General features: G+C 47.1%; 1 pseudogene across 1 annotated transcript; it reads left to right on the forward strand.

Annotated features, from left to right (window-relative positions):
* Positions 1–423: 423 nt before the first annotated feature.
* Positions 424–1,644, forward strand: LOC310773204 (CCA tRNA nucleotidyltransferase 1, mitochondrial pseudogene; annotated as a pseudogene). Its single transcript has one exon. The product of its transcript is annotated as a CCA tRNA nucleotidyltransferase 1, mitochondrial pseudogene (transcript).
* Positions 1,645–2,983: the final 1,339 nt, after the last annotated feature.

Genomic DNA, 2,983 nt, shown 5'->3' on the forward strand with positions numbered 1-2,983 from the left:
ACTGTGATGTCATAGTTCACTCACTGATGATGTCATAACACAAGGTGATGTCATATTCGGGACCTATAAAGGTTTGGTTCTGCAGGTCCTCTGCAGTTGTTCATAAACTAATATCAGGGCAACCTTCTGCAACAGTTCCCCATCTTCGAACCTTGCAGACCCAGCTATCAAGTTCCTCAGCGTTCCTACTCATCGAGACTTCAGTTTACCAAGAGTGTCTTGGCCATCAACTATCCGCGCATAAATCCACATGTCCTACACCAAGCCTGACAGACATTGTGACATCATCAGTGACATTAGTGTCATACCCACTGATGATGTCATAGACATCCTGCTGAGGTTATAACACCTTCCCAGTCTGCAGATTATTGAGGCCTCAGCTCATTGGCATACCAGGTTTCTTTTGGAGAAGTATCTTTTACCATGCGGTTAAAGACCAGTGAGTTCCAGTCCTTGCTCACGGATGGTCTGAACAGACTAGCAGAGTTGTTTGAGAAGCATCATTATGAGCTGAGGATAGCGGGTGGTGCTGTGCGGGACCTCCTGTCTGGGAAGAGGCCAGAGGATGTAGACTTTGCCACCACCGCCACACCAGAGGAGATGAAGAACATTTTCGGGGCTGCTGGGATCAGGATGATCAACAACAATGGAGAGAAGCACGGGGCCATTACAGCTAGACTACACAATGAGAACTTTGAAGTGACCACGTTGCGAGTGGACGTTCAGACGGATGGACAACACGTCAAGGTTGAATTCACCACCGACTGGCAGAAAGACGCAGAGCGAAGAGACCTTACCATCAACTCCATGTTTTTAGGGCTTGATGGCATGTTATATGACTATTTCAGAGGATATAAAGACCTACAGAACCGTAAAGTTCGGTTTGTTGGCAGCGCTGCGCAGCGGATACAAGAGGACTACTTGAGAATAGTGCGTTATTTCAGGATCTACGGCAGGGTGGCGTTGGAGCCTGGCGACCATGAGCCTGATACACTGGAGGCCATCAGGGAGAACAGGCACGGCCTGGCATCCATATCAGGAGAGCACATCTGGGTTGAACTGAAGAAGATGGTGGTTGGTAGCCATGCTGCTCATCTGCTGGAGCTCATGTACAGCCTGGGACTGGCCGAGTACATCGGTTTGCCTCCAGATGGCGACGTTGAGGCGATGAAGCGTGTGTGGCAGCATGCTAAGGACCACTCTCCCGAGCCCATGACCATCCTGGTCGCTCTGCTCCACTGCCCCGAGGAGGTGGAAAAGATGTCTGTGCGGTTGAAGGTGTCCAGGGAGGAGAAGACTCTGGCTCTGTTCCTGGTCAAACACAGACATGAGCTCCACAAGAGACAGGAGGACCCAGACAGCATCAAACCCTTCACCGACTTTATCATAGATAGTCGTAAATTTCGGAAATTCATGAAAAGTAAAGTGTGCGAGCTGCTCAAGTACCAAGGGGAGGGCAAGCTGCTGGCTGCGCTCTGCAGATGGTCCATCGCTTGCTTCCCCATTAGGGGCCGGGATCTGATGAGCCTGGGCATCACTGAAGGCAAAGAGATCCGCACCACCCTGCAGGAGCTCTACAAAGTGTGGAGGAAAAGTCACTACCAGATGGACAAAGAGGAACTGCTCAGTCACGTCAAGTTCTGAATGAAGAAACTTCACATGGTGACATCATCACTGATGATCATCACTGCGCCGCCTGATGTCATCAGTGATGATGTCTACTTGAGATCTCGACATCACTATGCACAATATCATTATTAAGTGATGTGATCATATCATCAGTCAACAGTTTTTTCCCACACACAAAGAAACAAAAGCAGACAAAAAGAATGTGCCGGTAGAGAAAGGAAACCCTAAGGTATTTCTCCAATCACCTGCATTGGTTCGAACTTCCTCCGGTCTGAAGTGTTTTTTCCCCCCAACTTCCTTTGTCCATGTTCTGTGGGCGTGAATTACAGACTGTTTAAGCTGCATTCGCAGAATGGAGAACAACAGTCTGGCTTGAGAGACTACCGGATCCGCAACACAGCCATAACGCATCTGGTCTACATTGCCTATAAGTGGGCTTATTCTGGGTCTCTACCTCAGATATTAAAACCAATGTTAATATAGTCTCGGCTCCCAGACGTTTGGTGAGCTGCGCCACCAAACGTCTGGGAATTTCACTGTCAGAAACTGTGTCTCTGAGCCCGGCGAGAACCGCCGGCAGTAGACATGCCTACATTTATTATTAGAATTTTATTTGGTAGCGGCAATGCCATTTATCATAGTCCTAACACAGAGCATGAAGCTGATATGCTCCAAACAAAATTTATAGCTGTGGTTTATTTTACAATAATTTTTCCTACCCGGAAGTGGTCCGCTTGCTACTGTGAAGTCATCAGCAGGCTCTGTAACGTTAGCCTCGGGAGTCGGGTTTATCGCTGGGGGAAAGACCTCTAGCCGCCGGGGCCGGATGAAACACGTCCTATTAACAGGTTATGTTTGTTTCTAAGTGATTAATATGTTTCTCCGCAAATGCGACGATGTTTTGCGAGACACCGGTTCTGCATGAGAACTGCCCCCAGAAAGCAGGCCCGCCCACAACACTCATGATTGGTTCTCCGATGCAAGGCTTCCAACAGCGCCACCTAACGTTATGCAAAGATTTAAATAATTAAGTAATATTCTCAGTCTTACAGGAGTGAAACGGATTAAGACTGAGGGCTGAGTCTAATGTTAATACAAATCCGGACAAAGCATACAATATAAACAAAATAGAGAAAAGAAACAAGCAAACAATAAATAAATAAGAAAAAGAAAAGCAACAGTAAAAAAAAGAAAAGAACAAAAATGAAAACAAAAGAGCAAACAAAATGAGTAGGTGGAGAAGTAGACAGTTAAGGCTCTGTCAGTGACATCGCCAAGGATGATGGCACAATGTCGTGATGTCAACTGATGACCCTATTAGACACCTTGCCTCCTGTGTGGCTACGCTGTAAAA

This window comes from Poromitra crassiceps (assembly GCF_964638095.1).
Source record: "Poromitra crassiceps genome assembly, chromosome: 3".
Lineage (NCBI taxonomy): Eukaryota > Metazoa > Chordata > Actinopteri > Beryciformes > Melamphaidae > Poromitra > Poromitra crassiceps.